This window comes from Neoarius graeffei, chromosome 14 (assembly GCF_027579695.1).
Source record: "Neoarius graeffei isolate fNeoGra1 chromosome 14, fNeoGra1.pri, whole genome shotgun sequence".
Lineage (NCBI taxonomy): Eukaryota > Metazoa > Chordata > Actinopteri > Siluriformes > Ariidae > Neoarius > Neoarius graeffei.
Genome location: NC_083582.1, coordinates 43,619,510 through 43,639,188, shown reverse-complemented (window position 1 = coordinate 43,639,188; position 19,679 = coordinate 43,619,510). Strand labels below are relative to the sequence as shown.

At 42.7% G+C, this 19,679-nt stretch overlaps 1 pseudogene; it reads right to left on the bottom strand.

Moving 5' to 3' along the window:
- The window catches only part of LOC132897592 (ubiquitin carboxyl-terminal hydrolase 42-like), a 36,844-nt pseudogene extending 22,820 nt beyond the window's left edge, over nucleotides 1-14,024 (bottom strand).
- Nucleotides 14,025-19,679: the final 5,655 nt, after the last annotated feature.

The following is a 19,679-nucleotide window of genomic DNA, read 5'->3' as shown; positions in this document are numbered from 1 at the left end:
TTTGATTTCTCTGAGAAAGCTCTCCAGTGGATGAAATTGTACCTATCCAGCAGGAAGCAATGTGTTTATGTTGGCAACATTACATCTCCCCTTCTTGATTGTCCAGTAGGAGTCCTACAAGGCTCTATACTTGGTCCAACTTTATTCACACTATACATTAATGACCTACCTGATGTTTGCCAAAATGTCAATATCCAGATGTACACATATGATGTAGTAATTTATACCTATGCAAAAAACATCCAAGAGGTCTCATCGACCCTCACATCCACAATGATTCATATTCATGACTGGCTTACTAAATCATGTCTCTTTTTAAACACCAAAAAATGTTGTGAATGTTGTGAATGAGTTCAGGTATCTTGGAGTGACACTGGACTCCATGCTAACCTTTAAAAGTCATGTGAAAAGGGTGTCATTCATCTCATTATCTCTAGCTGCTTTATCCTGTTCTACAGGGTCGCAGGCAAGCTGGAGCCTATCCCAGCTGACTACGGGCGAAAGGCGGGGTACACCCTGGACAAGTCGCCAGGTCATCACAGGGCTGACACATAGACACAGACAACCATTCACACTCACACCTACGGTCAATTTAGAGTCACCAGTTAACCTAACTGGCATGTCTTTGGACTGTGGGGGAAACCGGAGCACCCGGAGGAAACCCACGCGGACACGGGGAGAACATGCAAACTCCACACAGAAAGGCCCTCGCCAGCCACGGGGCTCAAACCTGGACCTTCTTGCTGTGAGGCGACAGTGCTAACCACTACTAGTCTGGCTAACGCGACTTCAAAGCTCTGCGAGCATTTGGTCTGGCAAAGCTATTAAGCCCAACCGTTTCCCAAAGCGTGTGGTTGACCCGCCTCCCTGAAATGCCTCAGTTTGCTACTGGTCAAAGCCAGAAAAGGCTGTGACGAAGCTTAAACCAATCACATCACTCTTTCCTCTGACGTATGTGATGCGATGGGGCTAACTGGTAGATTAAACCATAGACATCCTATTATTAAACTCTTACCGAAGCCGGTCAGAAGCAAGGCGAAAACGTCCTTCCTTTCAATAAATACCTCCAGGGCTGCTCTTTGCTCCGTTTTCAATGAGAACTTCTCGTTGAATGCTTTCAATACAGCATTCGTGAATGAAGCGCTTCCGGCATAGATTCTGTAAACAATCTATGGCTTCCGGTCGCAGTTCTACTACGTCAGTGCCTTGAACACGCCTCTACCCAGGGCCGTTGGAGATGCTCAAAGTTGATTGGCTCCCGATTTTTCGGGAGCTTAAAAAAGCTGTAGATAGCTTGCCTTGCCAGACTAAGTTCACAACAGGTCCTCGTGTTGCGTCACACTTAGGATGGGCGGGCCCAGGCTAAACCACTACACCACCGTGCTGCCAAAAGGGTGTCAAATAAAGTAAAATTTAACATACAGAATTTTAGGCAAATCAGGACATTTCTCAACATGAAAGCGGCTTGGATGTTCTTACACTCAGTGGTCCTTTCACATATTGAGTACTATTTTACAAATTGGTCACTAACTGGTACAACAAAAAAAGCCATAAAAATCTTTGATAAAAAGGCATGTTCATCACTGTAACATCCTGGAAAGACACAATATTTTGACCTTTGAGAATTTTAAAACTTTAAGAATGCATGCTTTATAAATAAGGCTTTACATGGGGCTTGCCCCAGCCCCGTAAATTTTTTTTTTTAAAGAGTTGATAGTGGCGGTAGTACAAGAGCCTCTACTAAAGGAGAATGTATAATACCATTTAGGCGCACCACATTTGGACAAACTGTACTGTCAGTAAAGGGTAACAAATTTTGGAACTGTTTAATACTTACAATAAGGGTATACCCTACATATCATCAATTCAAACTCATCTTAAACTATGGCTCATGGACAATCAGAATTGTAACAACTTCTAACTGTGTGGTTAATATATATATATATATATATATATATATATATATATATATATATATATATATATATATATATATATATTATTATTATTATTATTATTATTATTATTATTATTTTAAGTCTATTCTGTCTGAGACCAGATTTGTGTAGAGTGTACCTTGTGGTTGTTCTAGTCTCTATTCATGTTGTTGTATTGTGTTTTGCGTAATTGTGTATTGTGTGGTTTGTTTTTGTTGGTTCTGTTACTGTCCTGGAATTGTAAATAGTGATGCTGCATTTGTCCTTAATTAGTGTAGTGTTGTATGTGTATTTGTATCCTATTCTATTTTATGTCACCTGCCTAGGGATTACAGATGAAAATTAGCAATTATGCTAACTCTGGCATATTGTATTTTATACTATTGTCCATGAATGTGCACTGTCCCTATCAAATAAACTAATATGAATAATAAACTGAATGACCACTGAGCTAGCGAAGGTCCTCGGTGCATAACTTTTTGGCATGGTGAGAAGAACTGTCTTGGTTAGAGCTGTGCTGGTGCTTATGGCTCCTCCTCTCCTCACCATTCCTGCCTTTCCAATCACGCTTGTCTGAGCTGAGGGTTGACTGCCTCTCTCTGTGAGATCTGTCCTCCGCCTCGTGCCTCCTCTTCTTTTTCTTTTTTGTGTCGGGAGGAACTGCTGTCCTGGTTCTTGTCAGACACATCCCTTTCTGAACTCCTGCAGCACATAAGTGATGTGATATTAGTTACAGAAATTTAAAACTACCTTTACAATAGGAAAACTCTTTACAATAGGGACAGTTCTCCGTGTTGCAAATCATAGACAAGAGAAAACAACAACGTTTAATTTATATAGCGCCTTTCACCAACCCAAGGACGCTTTACAGATTAATGGCAATATAGAAAGAGAAACAGATCAACCAAAAGAAAACATAAACACACAGGAGACACAGAAAAGGAAAAAGAAAATAACATTTACTTACCTGTGCTTATCTTTCTTCTTCTTCTTTGATTTTTTGGATTTCTTGACCCGGCGCTTCTCAGACATGTTGTAATCACCTGACAAACTGCGTTTTCTGGGCTGGGGCAAGGGGCTGGTGGAACGTGGAGACGAGGGCTTTGCTCTATTGCTGCTCTGCTCTCCATTGTAGTTCCACCTATTACGACCGTTTCTGTGTGCATGGCACCATGCCAGCTCTTTATAACTGTGGCTTGAAGAGCGGTGCGAGGATTGGGGTTTCCTGTCCCACTGCCAATCGTATAAACGCTCCTCTCGGCCCCTGTTGTAGTTGTGGTCTCGGTGGCTGTTCACATGTCTGTCACTGTAGCGACTGCAGAAGTGCTTCATATGTGGATAATTCTCTCTCTTTGGCCAACGGCTATAACGTTCTCTGCTCCTGTTCTTGAGCTCTCTGTAGTGGCGATGGTTCCCCTTGTCTCTATTGGTGTCCTTTGTGGCAGTAGAAACAAGTGGCTGGTTTAAATTGCTATTATGCTCTTGGTGCTCAGCCGGTCTTTTTCCTTCCCAAGGGCTGTGATTGCCTGACTGACACATTTTCATGTCTCCTTTGCCATTTGCACCACTGATGGTCTTTGCCTCCATCCATATATTTGGTGATGCAAATATAGCACTCACCTGCTGGCTGAGACTGTAACTGCTCAGGGTGGACTTTGTCATGGTCTTCACTTGACTTGATGCCTCTGTTAAGGTCGCCTGCGTGCTAGGGGTCACTTCTACTGGGTTAGCCATTGCCTGGGTGTCTGCGCTAGGTGTAGTTGCTGGGTATGAGACATGCTGAGTGAGAGGGTCAATGAGTGGTTTTGCCTTTTCCATGGAGGTTGATGGGGAGAGGAGGCCCTCGGACTTGGAGCTGAATATAAAAAATAAAAAGAGCAATTATTATTTATCTTTCTTGTATGATGTAGCATGCACCAGACTGAATGAAAAGAAACAGACTGTAGCGATTAGAAAAATGTACTTACCTTAACACACTCTGGGAATCCAAACTGTTAGTGTCGCTTATGGAAGATTCAGAGGCTAGACTGTCTGATGCCTTAAAAAAAAATTCAGAATCACCAACCAAAGGATGTTAATAAATACACAGGCATTTCATCACAAGTTTCAGGTAAATAGAGAAAGTAGTAATATCAATAAAAAGCTAACAACAACAACAAAAACTAACGCTTTCATTAGAATGTTAAAACATCACTCAGTACGTTTACATGCACATCCAAATCGAGCTGCTGTCGGTAATCGAGTAAAGGGTCCCAGCAGGGGTGCCAGAGAAATCCAATCCTACATACACACAAAGAAATCGAGCTATTGTGTGAGGTACATTGTGCACCCGAGCCACAGGTGGCGCTACACGCCCCATCGTGTTGGTACACTTCCGGTTGTCATCATGAAGAAGAGCTATTCAAGAGTGTAAACAAAGTTATCAGTTCCATGTTCTCCATTGCGCGTTTTTCTCCCGTCCATGAATTTTAATATATTCAACTCCTTAAGCTGAATGAGCATGAACTCTGTCTCCTCATTGCTCCAGAAGTGCACGTTTCTGCTCGCCATTTTCTCTTCTTCGTTTGTTCCTCCTGACCTCTTCTGCTGCTCGCTACTACTGTTGTCATGCTGACCGAGGCTGTCGTGTTTCCCGCTTGTGGTCTCGTCACTCGTCACTTCCGGAAGGGGCAGTGCTGAAGTAAGTAGCTCGACTACGTAGCTCGATAGGGTTTACATGCACTAAGTAGCTCGGCAAAAATCGCATAATCTAGGTCGTGTAGCTCGATTACGAGAAATCAAGTTCGGTTCAATTTCAGCCTAGCTAAGGTATATCCATGGCATTTAGAACTTCGATTTCAGTCGAGCAACGGCAGAAATTCGATTTTCTCTATGTGCATGTAAACGCACTCACTGAGAACCGGCATAAGAGAACTTATACCTTGTCATACCTTGTCAGAATGTTTAAAGCCGTTGACTCTGTGATGGCCATTCAGGGGACCACATCCTGACCCATTTTCAGCCATGTGAGATGCTGAGAAGCTGTTAAATTCATTTGTCTCAGGTGAGAGTGAGCTTGAACTATGAGAGAGGGGGCTGTGTGTCCCACAATTCTTACTGGCTGCATTGGCAACACCATAAGGCTTAGCAGTACTGGAGCCATTGCCATTGATGTGCGAGTTATTCTGCAAAATAAGCAAAATAATTAAGGTGTATCTGAAAGTTGAGATGGTCGGCACGGTGCACTGCAAAACTAGCCATCCTAATATAAGGAAAAACATAATAAATTTGAAGGCGGCACGGTGGTGTAGTGGTTAGCGCTGTCGCCTCACAGCAAGAAGGTCCGGGTTCAAGCCCCGTGGCCGGCGAGGGCCTTTCTGTGCGGAGTTTGCATGTTCTCCCCGTGTCCGCGTGGGTTTCCTCCGGGTGCTCCGGTTTCCCCCACAGTCCAAAGACATGCAGGTTAGGTTAACTGGTGACTCTAAATTGACCGTAGGTGTGAATGTGAGTGTGAATGGTTGTCTGTGTCTATGTGTCAGCCCTGTGATGACCTGGCGACTTGTCCAGGGTGTACCCCGCCTTTCGCCCGTAGTCAGCTGGGATAGGCTCCGGCTTGCCTGCAATCCTGTAGAACAGGATAAAGTGGCTAGAGGAGATGAGATGAGATAATAAATTTGAGAACATTTAGACTATAATCAAGTGAAATAATCTGCCAGTGCAGTAAGATAATTACACTTGGTAAGACATCTTAGAATAAGTTGGTTGCAATCTAGAACTAGGTTTAATAATCTCAAAATTGGTGTCTTGTTTTCTTCTAATAAGAAATGCTAGATCGTTTCAACTATTTTCAAGATATTTTCACTTGCTAAGATATCATTTTTTGCAGTGTGGTTAGCACTGTCGCCTCACAACAGGGTGTACTGGGTTCAATCTCAGTGGCCGACAGAGGCCTTTCTGTGTGGAGTTTGCATGTTCTCCCTGTGTCTGTGTGGGTTTCCTCCGGGTGCTCCGGTTTCCCCCACAGTCCAAAGACATGTAGGTTAGGCTAATTGTTGGCTCTAAATTGACCGTAGGTGTGAATGTGAGTGTGAATGGTTGTTTGTCTCTATGTGTCAGCCCTCTGATGACCTGGCAACTTGTCCAGGGTGTACCCTGCTTCTCGCCCATAGTCAGCTGGGATAGACTCCAGCTTGCCTGGGACCCTGCACAGGATGAGTGGTTACAGATAATGGATGGATGGATAGATGAAAGTTGGAATTTTCTTGTCAATATAAAGTTCTTTGTTCATGCTGTTGCTGTACCTTTAACATGTGAGGAGGGAGCTGTGGACCAGTGATGGATGAGGAGGTATGAGAATGTCCATTTAGCTTGGGTGTTACAACTGGCCGGTAAGATGAGTGGCCTGGAGTCAAACCCATCTGGTTCAAACCTCCATTTTTCAGATCTGTGGACCTAAATATAAAAATCACAGGACAGAGTGTTTACAAAAACAGGCTACATCTCAAGTAAAGCTGTATTTCTATATAAGCATTAATAACTATGACATACCCTTGCTTGATGTAGAACAGCAGGTATGCTTGTTGGTTCAGCACAGATCGTATATCAGTGGGAGTCACTGTTGAATCATTCATCTGATACCACTGGCCATTACTTGCCTGAAATAAAGCATCACATATTTCCAAATTAGTCCATCCATCAGCACAATCAGAAAGCTCTCGTTTGGTCTTGATAAAAGGTTGCAAGGTGAACACATGCAGTAGGTCTCACCTTCACGTAGCAGTAGTAGTGTCCCGCGTAGCAGCTGAAGCCTGAATGCACCAGCACAGCATACAGCCCGTAAATCTGCGGGTCTCCATGAGACTGAGACATGTAGGGCCGCAAGTCAAGATACTCAGAGTATCTCACATCCTGTGCAGGGGAGGATTTACAACGTTTTACAGCAGGAGATTTTCCTTTTCAATATTTCTTTGTACACTTGCACAATGATATGTTAATCTAAACAATTTTCTTGGCCTATTAAAACATTTACAGAAAATACTTACCTTAGAAATTTTGCCTCCGTTGAAGTTGGCAAAGCGCTTCAGAGAGATGATAAGCACATTGGAGTTGCGGTGAATGCTTAGCCTTTTTGTGGCTTGAACCATTTCCTTACACCTAAAGGAAGAAGAGAATGGATAACTCATAATCTACAATTTATTTATCTGTAACTGCTATTTTGAACATAAAGTTCTTGTCCATGCTACAGTCAGAGTGTACATTGTTATTTTATAAGTATGGGCACAGATAGGACATGTGACACTTACGTGCTGCACTTGTAGGCATTCTCCCAATCCAACTGCTCAGCCTTAACAAACAGCTTAAGAGCCTTGGTAATATTTGGAGCCTTCTACAAAACAGCATCAGAAAACATCACTTCAATATAACAATTTGTTACATTCGGGACAAGCCACAGTCCATCCTATACACTGTATGGAGTCTGTATTCATGAAATAATGAAGCAGCTCTCTTCTGAACTCCAACCCCAATTCCAAAAAAAAAGTTGGGATGCATTTGTGGATGTCCTGATGAACCGTGTTTCCAGACAGTTTTTGAAGGTGTTCCTGAGCCCATGCAATGATTTCTATAACAGAATCATGTCTGTTTTTAATGCATTGTCACCTGAGGGCCCAAACATCACCAGCATCCAATGTTGTTTTTCGGCCTTCTCCCATGCATACAGAGATTTCTCCATATTCTTTGAATCTTTTAATGATATTATGTACAATGGATGATGTGATCTCCAAATTCTTTGCAATTTTCAATTGAGGAAAATTTTTCTTAAATTACTATACTATTTGCCTACACAGTCTTTGACAGAGTAGTGAACCCCTCTCCAACTTGACTTCTGAGAGTCTCAGACTCTCTGGGATTATCAGTAAGGGTTGGTGAGACGGATATAAGTGCAGAAGACAGTGTTTGTTATAAAAAAAAAGTGATGATCAGGCATACGGTCCAAGTCGGCAGGCAGAAATTGTAAACAGCAAACAGGCAAAAGGTTGAGTGAGGCACAAACAGACTAAGGCAAAGACAAAAACAGAATCCAATACAACATGAGTCAAGAACCAGGAAGACAATACAATAAAATAGCTTGGTAATGGTCAATGCGATATTTTGCAACAAGTGTAAGTTCTCAGCAAATGTGTGCTATCTCAACATGTGTGCTATAATCTGGGACAGGTGCAAGCACTTAGTCTTTGAGACGCGCACTGCTTGGAGCAGTGTGCGAGTGAAAGTCGGACGTGCACGTGAATGTGCACAGATGTAACAGGGATGCTATTTTTACACCCAATCATGTTACTGACCTGTTGCTAATTAACCTAATTAGTTTTTTTTTTTTAGCTCATCCGGCCGCAGGCCAGGCCGGATGAGCTTATGCGATCACGCGTCGTCCATCATTGTCCGTCAACAATTTACAAAAATCGCTACTCATCCTACAGGATTGATTGGATTTTGATCAAACTCACATGCAATGATCCTCAAGTGGGTGTGCATAAAAGTTGCCAAGATGGTGGCCCCACCTGTCATATTTACGATTTTACAGGCACCTTGGCCGGTATGAGCTACAGCCTCACTGGGGTTATTTATTTTAACACTATACACATTTTCCAGTCTTTTGTTGCCCCTGTCCCAACTTTTCTGAAACATGTTGCTTACAATAAATTAAAAAATATATGCTCATTTTGAAACAATTAAATTTCTCATTCTCAACATTTGATATGTTATCTTTGTACTATTTTAAATGAAATATATGCTTTCCATGATTTACAAATCATCGCATTCTGTTTTCATTGACAGGTTACACAGCATCCCAACTTTTTTGTTGGAACTGGGGTTGTATCAGGTCTATACAGTACAACAGTTATAGCAATAGTACAGTAAACAGAGTACTAATGTTTTTTTTTTTCACAGTGAATGTTACCTTGATGTCCAGAGCAATATCCAAATAAGGGTCAAATGTGTCTGATACTGCTTTGCAGTTCACACACTTCACTGTGGAAAGAGAGAAAATTCAGTTAATTACTCCATCAAGAAAATTCTCAGCTTTACCATATTTAAAAACAGTGCTACTAATAAAAACACATGACATAAATTTTAAAATGTAACATTTGTCTGCGTAGCTTAAAAAAGGGCAGGAGATAAAAATATAAGCACATAACTGCCAGCTCACCTCTGGACCGCAAATATCCTCCAAATATCTGATGGATCAGAGTAGTGGCCTGCGTTTGCCTGTCCAATCTGATAAAAGGAAAATGTGAAACACAGTAAGAGATTATGAAAATCATGTAAACATCACATAACAGCTGGCATGAAGGTCTTTAATGGATTCATTTGGGTGTCTACAGCACTCAACCAGATTCAAATAGATTTAGTTAAGAAAGAAAAGAAAAAGAAACTGGTGCTTCAACGTTTAACAGATTTCCCCTCTCGTTTGATTTTCTGAAGTGACATTAATTTCCTCCTGCAGTGAATTACAGTGGTGCTTGAAAGTTTGTGAACCCGTTAGGATTTTCTATATTTCTAAATAAATATGACCTAAAGCATCATCAGATTTTCACACAAGTCCTAAAAGTAGACAAAGAGAACCCAGTTAAACAAATGAGACAAAAAATATTATACTTGGTCATTTATTTATTGAGGAAAATTATCCAATATTACATATCTGTGAGTGGCAAAAGTATGCGAACCTCTAGGATTAGCAGTTAATTTGAAGGTGAAATTAGAGTCAGGTGTTTTCAATCAATGGGATGACAATCAGGTGTGAGTGGGCACCCTGTTTTATTTAAAGAACAGGGATCTATCAAAGTCTGATCTTTACAACACATGTTTGTGGAAGTGCATCATGGCACAAACAAAGGAGATTTCTGAGGACCTCAGAAAAAGCGTTGTTGATGCTCATCAACTGCATGACCCACCTTCTCTTGAGATTCAGTTCATGGACAGATGTCCTGACATTTTCCTTTAGAATTTGCTGGTATAATTCAGAATTCATTGTTCCATCAATGATGGCAAGCCGTCCTGGCCCAGATGCAGCAAAACAGGCCCAAACCATGATACTGCCACCACCATGTTTCACAGATGGGATAAGGTTCTTATGCCAGAATGCAGCATTTTCCTTTCTCCAAACACAACGCTCCTCATTTAAACCAAAAAGTTCTATTTTGGTCTCATCTGTTCACGAAACATTTTTCCAATAGCCTTCTGGCTTGTCCATGTGATCTTTAGCAAACTGCAGATGAGCAGTAATGCTCTTTTTGGAGAGCAGTGGCTTTCTCCTTGCAACCCTGCCATGCACACCATTGTTGTTCAGTGTTCTCCTGATGGTGGACTCATGAACATTAACATTAGCCAATGTGAGAGAGGCCTTCAGTTGCTTAGAAGTTACCCTGAGGTTCTTTGTGACCTTGCCGACTATTACACGCCTTGCTCTTGGAGTGATCTTTGTTGGTTGACCACTCCTGGGGAGGGTAACAATGGTCTTGAATTTCCTCCATTTGTCCACAATCTGTCTGACTGTGGATTGGTGGAGTCCAAACTCTTTAGAGATGGTTTTGTAACCTTTTCCAGCCTAACAAGCATCAACAACACTTTTTCTGAGGTCCTCAGAAATCTTTGTTCATGCCATGATACACTTCCACAAACATGTGTTGTGAAGATCAGACTTTGATAGATCCCTGTTCTTTAAATAAAACAGGGTGCCCACTCACACCTGATTGAAAACACCTGACTCTAATTTCACCTTCAAATTAACTGCTAATCCTAGAGGTTCACATACTTTTGCCACCCACAGATATGTAATATTGGATCATTTTCCTCAAAAAATAAATGACCAAATATAATATTTTTGTCTCATTTGTTGAACTGGGTTCTCTTTATCTTTTTTTAGGACTTGTGTGAAAATCTGATGATGTTTTAGGTCATATTTATGCAGAAATGCAGAAAATTTTAAAGGGTTCACAAACTTTCAAGTACCATTGTAATTACTGTGTGGTTACTCACAAACAGGAACAAATCAATGGTTGAATAGGTCCAAGTGGGTCTACATTTTCTTAAAGTTTATTTTAATAGTATTTTTAATTTACTGTACAGTGTCTTGCAAAAGTATTCATCCCCCTTGGTGTTTGTCCTGTTTTGTTGCATTACAAGATGGAATTAAAATGGATTTTTGGAGGGTTAGCACCATTTGATTTACATGACATACCTACCATTTTAAAGGTGCACATTGTTATTTTATTGTGACACAAACAATAATTAAGATGAAAAAACAGAAATCTGGAGTGTGCATAGGTATTCACCCCCTTTTGTATGAAACCCCTAAATAAGAGCTGGTCCAGCCAAATCACTTCATAAGTCACATAATTAGTTGATTAAGATCCATCTGTGTGCAATCAAAGTGTCACATGATCTGTCACATGATGTCTAAATAAATCAACCTGTTCTGGAAGGACCCTGACTCTGCAACACTACTAAGCAAGCAACATGAAAACCAATGAGCACTCCAAACATGTCAGAGACAAAGTTGTGAAGAAGTATGGATCAGGGTTGGGTTATAAAAAAATATCCCAAACTTTGAATATCCCACGGAACACCATTAAATCCATTATAGCAAAATGGAAAGAATATGGCACTACTACAAAGCTGACAAGAGAAGGCCACCCACCAAAACTCACAGACCAGGCAAGGAGGGCATTAATCAGAGATGCAACAAAGACACCAAAGATAACACTGAAGGAACTGCAGAGATCCATAGTGGAGATGGGAGTATCTGTCCATAGGACCACTTTAAGCCGTACACTCCACAGAGTGTGGCTTTATGGAAGAGTAGCCAGAAAAAAAGTAACTGCTTGAGAAAGCATGTTTGGAGTTTGCCCAACAGCATGTGGCAGACTCCCCAAACACATGGAAGAAGATTCTCTGGTCAGATTAGACTAAAATTGATCTTTTTTGCCATCATGGGAAATGCCATGTGTGGCGCAAACACAACACCCTGAGAACACCATTCCTACAGTGAAGCAAGGTGATGGCAGCACCATGCTGTGGGGATGGTTTTCATCTGCAGGGTCAGGAAAGCTGGTCAGGACTGAAGGAAAGATGGATGGCACTAAATACAGGGCAATTCTGGAGGAAAACCTGTTTGAGTCGGCCAGAGGTTTGAAACTGGGACGAAGGTTCACATTCCAGCAGGACAATGACCCTAAACATACTGCTAAAGCTACACTGAAGTGGTTTAAAGGGAAACATTTAAATGTCTTGGAATGGCCTAGTCAAAGCCCAGACCTCAATCTAATAGAGAATCTGTGGTATCAATTGAAGATTGCTGTACACCAACGCAACCCATTTAACTTGAAGGAGATAGAGCAGTTTTACCTTGAGGAATGGGTAAATATCCCAATGGCTAGATGTGCTAAGCTCATAGAAACTTACCCCAAGAGACTTGCAGCTGTAATTGCAACAAAAGGTGGCTCTACAAAGTATTGACTTGAGGGGGGTGAATACCTATGCACACTCCAGATTTCTGTTTTTTTTTTCATCTTATTGTTTGTGTAACAATTAAACAATTTTCGCCTTTAAAGTTGTAGCCATGTTGTGCAAATCAAATGGTGCTAACCCTCCCAAAATCCATTTTAATTCCTGCTTGTAATACAACAAAACAGGACAACCACCAAGGGGGATAAATGCTTTTGCAAGACAATGTATGTCACACTCCTAAATTTGTCAAGTTTCAGGGCAGAAGATGCCCTGGGGTTAAGGGGCAGCCATGGCTTGCAGGTTAGAGAAGCAGCCTTGGGCCCAAAAGGTTACTGGTTCAATTCCTGGAATCTGCAGGGAAAATGTGAGGGGAGCTGAGTGAATGAACAGCACTTTCCTCTCCCTCTGTATCATGGCTAAAGTGCCCTTGAGCAAGGCACCTAACTCCCAACTACTTCCTGGGTGTTATAGCATAGCACATAACTCCCAGCTACTTCCTGGGTGTTGTAGCATAGCTGCCTGCTGTTCTGGGTATGTGTGTGTTCACTGTTTCAGGTAGGTTAAATGCAGAGGAGGACTCTCACTGCGCTTGTGTACATTTGACAAATAAAGGCTTCTTTAGACAAGCAGTCAACTAAATATTGCACAGTGATCTGATTATATGTTAAGCAGACTCACTTATTAGTAGGCAGGCAGGACTTTTGCATAGCATCCACTGTGTACTGCAGGAACTCATGGGCATCCTCCTGATTCCCACACCGGAAATGCTTTGCAATCCCTAAATCATACAAAAGCAAATATGTTTAAGAATGCTTAAATCCAAACAGTAACAGGATATTGTTTTCATTTATCAGGAAGTGTATACTCACGTTTTAGTTCACGCAGCACACCAAGGGGCTTAATGGCATTCCCCGAATTAGCAAACACCTGGATGATGTGATTCTGCATGGTACACAGCATGCAAAATCCGGACTCATGACCTTTGAGGGAAAATACAGCAAGAATTAAAATCACAGTATGCCAAATATAGCAAGCATTTTTGACACATTATGCAGCAGGATATGTGATGACCCACATGTTTTGGAATGCTCTCTGGACAGCATGTAGTTGGCAAGAGGTGCAGTGTATGAAAGACACTGAAGAGCTGAATTCAGAAAACACGTGTTGCCCAGGTTCTGGAGACCTGCTCCAATACGATGGACTTGGGTCCATTTCAAGCTGAGACGCTCTGATGGAAACAAGATATTTTGGGGCAGAGTGGCGCCATCACCACAATTCATGGCCACTGCATGACAAAGCAGACAAATCAGGCTTTCCCTACATACAAGATGCATAACTGGATAATCTTGTAAGATGAAGTACAACTATGAAGTACTCACCTTGCACAGGAAGTGCTGTGGTGCCTCATTACACAGTGACTTCAAGGCTGGGAGCCACACAAGTAGCCATGACCCTGGAACACTCAGCTGTAGAAGAGTTGACACTCCAACTGGAGCTGCCGTCAGCCACGTCTCCAGAGGAAACAGGAGTCAGGGAGCTGAAGTGCTTGGACTGCACTGATTCAAAGTCAGATTTCTCTGAAGCTTTGCCAACTGCAGCCATTGTTCATTATGTAAAATACACAGATTATACAATGTCCATTAAATCTTCATAGCATTGAATAATTAACACGAAATGAAAAATGAGTTTTTTTTACCCTGGTTGCAACACATTTTTGAAATCTAAAATTCAGAATCAGAATCAGAATGGAATTTTATTGCCAAGTACATTCTCATGTACAAGGAATTTGCTTTGGTGGTTGGTGCTTGAACAGTTATGATAAAAGAATTTAAAAAGAGACAAAAGTAGTTATAGAAATAGAAGCAGAAAATTCCTGGAGAAATTTTGAAGTGTGCCTGCTTCTTGGTCACAGGTTTTGTCCATTTCTGCCTAGCAACCAGAATCAGACTTGCAGAGAAATTTGTTGCTATGGTGACTGGGGCTCCCAGGGGGAGTAGGGAAATACACACACAAAGCTCTCTAATCCCCAGGCAGATAACAGTTTACAAGGCAAAACTTTCAATTGAATATGGTGTCGTCATGTGAAAAGTACAAGTTCTATTGAAAAAATATCACAAGAAGCATTGCTGTCGTCAGCTGTCCATCACTAGTGATGATGACTGCTTCATTAGGATGCACAGAAACACAGATGGGCCACGAGGCCTGCACCAGAGTGACAAAGTCATCTGCAGTGGTGGCACAAATGGCCTGGCTGAGCTGCCATGGAGTGTCTGGCTTTGTGAGCCCTCATATACTCCCTTTGATACTTATCTTCAATTGCAGACACTAATGGCCCTTTTCCACTACCCTTTTTCAGCTCACTTCAGCTCGCTTCAGCTCACTTCAGCCCGACACGGCTCGCGTTTCGACTACCAAAAACCAGCACGACTCAGCTCGTTTCAGCCCTGCTTAGCCCCTAAAACTCGCACCGTTTTGGAGTGGGGCTGAAGCGAGCCAAAGCGAGCCGACTGAGGCTGGAGGCGTGAGCAGACACTCCCCTGTGCACTGATTGGTGAGGAGGCGTGTCCTCACATGCCCACACACGCCCCGCGAGCGCGCTGGGATCTGTAAACACCGCAAACCCGGAAGAAGGAGAATTACGAATTACGAGAATTTCTGAAGCCTTATGCGCCTCGCCTCATCTATACGCTCTTGCCAGTATCTGTTGGCGTTGTCGGTGACAACAAGCCACAGCACCAAGACCAGCAACACTAACGACTCCATGTCCTCCATGTTTATTGTTTACTATTCGGGTCGTGAGACTACCGCTGAAAAGCTCACTGAATCAGTGACAGACAGAGCATCGTGGACGAGTTCGCGGAGCGCAAGGCTCGTCGTATGCCCTTCAAATAATGCGCGCAGTAGGCTATTGATGTTTTATTATGAGCCATGTACAGTATGTCGCCTAATGTTTTTTTGTTTCTGAGTTACATGTTCGTTTGAAGGACTTAATGTACAAAATAACATAGTTGCACCCCGTAGTGTTGAAATTGGTAAACACAGTGCATTCAGTGAGGTTTGCACCGCCCTCCTTTTATTTCTGACTCTTCCTGTCACCGTTGCAACCTCTGAGCGCTCATTCGTATGCCCTTCAAATAATGTGCGCAGTATAGGCTATTGATGTTTTATTATGAGCCATGTACAGTATCCTAATGTTTTTTGTTTCTGAGTTACATGTTCGTTTGAAGGACTTGATGTACTAAATAACATAGTTGCACCCGGTAGTGTTGAAATTGGTAAACACCGCAGTTGCGGACATTTTGTAGCCTAAAATGATGTTATGATAAGCTTTAATAAAGGGCCCGGTCATTTGCCCCGCCCCCGGCCCGGCTCTGACTTGTTCCGCCACTGTCACTGATGTCACTGTTTGCGCTGCTTAACGACATCACATGACGTCCACCCACTTTCGCTAACTCCACCCAATGTGTCCACCCACTTCCAGCCAGCATGGTTCAGCGCGGTTGTAGTCGAAATGCAACTCCAACAGCCCCGCTCAGCCCGACTCAGCTCGACTCGGCACAGCACGGCTCAGCCGCGTTTGTAGTGGAAAAGCGGCATAAGCTTTTAACTATGCTTTGCCATGTTGCTCTATCCTAGGCATCCCTTTCCCATGTCTGATCAATAATTCTGGCATTCTTCATGTTCCCCTTCAAGATGTCTTTGTACCTCAGTTTCTGCCCTCCTTGTCTCCTCTTTCTGAGGTTCAGTTCTCTGTAGAAAACGGCTTTGGGTAGTTGCATGTCAGGCATGTGCCAGATGTCTCATCTCATCTCATCTCATCTCATCTCATTATCTCTAGCCGCTTTATCCTTCTACAGGGTCGCAGGCAAGCTGGAGCCTATCCCAGCTGACTATGGGCGAAAGGCGGGGTACACCCTGGACAAGTCGCCAGGTCATCACAGGGCTGACACATAGACACAGACAACCATTCGCACTCACATTCACACCTACGGTCAATTTAGAGTCACCAGTTAACCTAACCTGCATGTCTTTGGACTGTGGGGGAAACCGGAGCACCCGGAGGAAACCCACGCGAACATGGGGAGAACATGCAAACTCCACACAGAAAGGCCCTCGCCGGCCACAGGGCTCGAACCTGGACCTTCTTGCTGTGAGGCGACAGTGCTAACCACTACACCACCGTGCCGCCCTGTGCCAGATGTATCCAGCCCAATGAAGCTGGGAGGCTGTGATCAGGACTTCCATGCTTACTGTATTGGCTTGTCTGAGGACTTCTACATCAGGGACCTTGTCCTGCCATCTTATTTTGAGGATTTGATGCAGGTGTTGGACTTGTAGCCTGGTCAGTTTCTTGAAATGTTTATGGTAGAGTGTCATGCATTCGGTGGCATAAAGCAGAGATGGTAAGACTGCGGCATTGTATACTTTCAACTTGGTGATTCTCTTGATGTTATGGTGAGACCATAGTTGCTTTTGTAATGCACCAAAGGCTTTGGTGGCAGCTTGAATCTGGCGGTCTACCTCCAAGTCTGATGAGTTTGTGTTGGTAACTGCACTGCCTAAGTAGATGAAACTCTCAGAACTCCTAAGAGGTGTTCCATTGATTAAAACAACGTTGTTTGACCTTGCCTGTGGTTCAGGTGAGGATTGGTACAGGAGTTCTCTTTTTGTGGTATTGATTTCCAATCCAAAGAGGGTTGCAGCTAAGGCAAAGTGATCAATGATTTCCTGCATGGCATCCAAATCTGTTGCCACAAATGCAGAGTCATCTGCATACAGCAGTTCTCGCATGCAAATTTGCCGAGTTTTGGTTGAGGACTTGAATCTGGCAAGATTGAAGAGTTTGCCTTCCGATGAAGTTCTAATGTAGACTCCTTTATCTAGGTTAGTGCCCATAGTCTCTAGGACTGCTGTAAGGTAGAGTATAAACAATGTCGGGACAAGAATGCATCCCTGTTTGACACCATGATTGACAGGAAAAGCTTCACTAATGTCTCCTCCAATCAAAACCTTCCCAGACATGTTCTCATGGAAGAGCTTAATGAGCCATATCAGTCTTTCCGGGCATCCATACACTTCTAGTATCTTCCAAAGTGTCTCTCTGTCAACGGTGTCAAAGGCCTTTGAGAAGTCTACAACAACCATGTACAGAGGTTGATGTTGCTCGATGGCTTTCTCTTGGAGTTGTCTCAGAGTAAAGATCATATCTGAGGTAGATCTGCCAGCCCTGAAACCACACTGACTTTCTGGAAGTACATCTTCTGAGATATTTTTATTTGGCTTAGAACTATCTTGGCCAGAATCTTGCCTGCAATGGAAAGCAGAGATATGCCATGGTGGTTTCCACATTCGCTCCTTTCTCCTTTCTTTTTGTAGATGGTCACAATTAGTGTATCTTTGAAGTCTTGGGAAGACACATGTTGTCTTAACATGCATTGTACAGTTTTAAGTGTGCAGCTGTTAGGTTGGGGCTGCCACACTTCAGCACGTCAACTGGGATGCCGTCTTGGCTGGGTGCTTTGCCACATCTAGTATCCTTGAGTGCTTTCTCAACCTTGTCTGATGTGATGGGTACACACAGATCTTCTCTTGTTGGTCTCCTCTCAAGCCAGCATCATGCCTCAGGATCGGCTGACCCTTGTTGGTTTCGGAGATTGGAGAAATGCTTCTTCCACCTTCTTTTTATGTCTTCTAGATTTGTGTGGGATATACTTCCATCAGCACTTTTCACTGGTGCCACTACATTGCTTCTTGGTCCATAGAGAGTCTTCAGTCCAGTGAATAATCCATGGTAGTCCTTCCTGTCTGCCAGTTCCTGTAGTTCCTCAGCTTTCTTGCACCACTATCTGTCTTTCATGGCTCTGATTTTTCGTTGCACTTTTGCTTTAATATATTTGAAAGCTTTCATGCTTTTATCGGAGTTCTCTTTTAGATGTAGGTTGTAAATTTTGCGTTTTTCTTCTAACAAATCTTGGATAGAATTGGCCTGTTTTTGAAACCAGTCTGGTGTACTTTTCTTCTGCTCTCCAAGTATATCACTTGCAGTTGTGTAAATATCTTTCAGCCACTGCCACATAGCCTCAACATTTTCTGTGTCTTCTTGATCAGGGGCATTTTCCTGTAAAGCAGTTATAAGAGCTATTTTGAGTTTGTGCTATGTTTCATCATTCTTCAACTTGTCTATGTCTAGTTTCTTATTTGTTCTAGAGGCTGCTCTCTTGCGTCTTGGAAATACAAGTCTGAGTCTCAGCTTTGACTGGACCATATAGTGGTCTGTTGAGCATTCAGCTGCCCGCATTACCTTTGTTGACAGAATCTCATGTTGGATCCGCAAGTCATGACATAATCAAGTAGATGTAAGTGTTTAGATCTTAGGTGGCACCAGGTAAAGTAATTTTTGTCTGGTTGGTGAAAGTAGGTATTTGTGATGCATAGTTCACGTTGAGTATGAGTTCACCATTTGCATTTCTATTTCCCTTGCCAAATTTCCCAATAGTACTTTCATATGTTACATGATCATTCCCTACTCTTGCATTGAAATCTCCCAGGAATAGAAGCTTCTCTACTTTAGGTACCCTGTCTACCACATCAGCTAATTTGTGATAGAAGACTTCTTTTTCTTCATTGGGATTTCTTCAATGTGCATACACATTGATCAGGTTTAGGTAACGATCATTCCCTATGGGTCCACGTAAACTTATGATTCACTCAGATATTCCCACTGGTAGTGATGGCAGTTTGCTAGCTATCTTATTCGAAATGGCAAAAGCAACTCCTGCATTTTTTCTTCTGTCCATATTCCCACTCCAGAAGAAGGTGTATTCGCTCTCTTGGACTTGTTCTTGGCCTTCAAAGCCTTGTCTCTTGGAGTACAGCAATGTTGATGTTGTAGCGATCTAGTTCCTTCGCAATCAGAGCTGTTCTACACTCAGGTCTCTTATCATTGTCCAACATGGTGCAGACATTCCAAGTCCCAATTATCAATTTCATATTCTTCATTTTCTACCACTATTATGGAGACCTGCTGGCCGCAGTGAGCCAGCCAGGTAAGGACTGAGTAAGCTTTCTTTACCCCACCTTTTCTAGGGGCTTCCCTTTCCAGGATAGGCAGTGCTCTCCCTAAATAGGGCTGTCTGGACACACACAATGCTGCCTCAGCCCACTGATACCCAGAGCTTCAGTGAGGCTGTGACCATCAAATATGAGCCGCCTGTGTGTAAAGTTCCTGCTAGCAACTTACAGCTTCTCAGACCTGCT